The sequence below is a fragment of the Crocodylus porosus genome, unplaced genomic scaffold, assembly GCF_001723895.1.
Source record: "Crocodylus porosus isolate Cpor-Errol unplaced genomic scaffold, CroPor_comp1, whole genome shotgun sequence".
NCBI lineage: Eukaryota > Metazoa > Chordata > Crocodylia > Crocodylidae > Crocodylus > Crocodylus porosus.
Window position 1 is genome coordinate 11,819,864 of NW_017728907.1, and position 440 is coordinate 11,820,303.

Below are 440 nucleotides of genomic sequence, written 5' to 3' on the forward strand. Positions count from 1 at the left end.
CTGGGCGTTTCTAGGTTTTGTTCTCGTTAGAAATATGTCCATTAAGAATTTCAGGCTCCATCAAGCTCTCAGGTCGCTGTGGAGATTTGTGGGCTTCATCCATCTGTTCTGGCCCCTGTGGACACACCACGGAGGCCTCGAGTCCCAGCAGGGACAAGGTTGTGGAGAGACTGGAAATGCCAGGCCTCGCTCGGGAGGGGGAGAAGAGAGGGCAGCCCGCGTATGGCTGTGTTTTAACCAGTGGTTTCTCACAAAAATCAGCTGCCTTTTCACGTCCCCATTCTGGATGTGCGTGGGGGGGGGCACAGCTCTAGGCCCACCCCAGACACCAGAGTGGAAGCGCTGGTAACACGTCCCCCTCACGGGCGGGGCTGGGCTGTCACGCAGCGGCGGGGAGGAAGCGCGCGGCGGGCTGGGGGAGGGGAGGGGAAGCGGGGCGG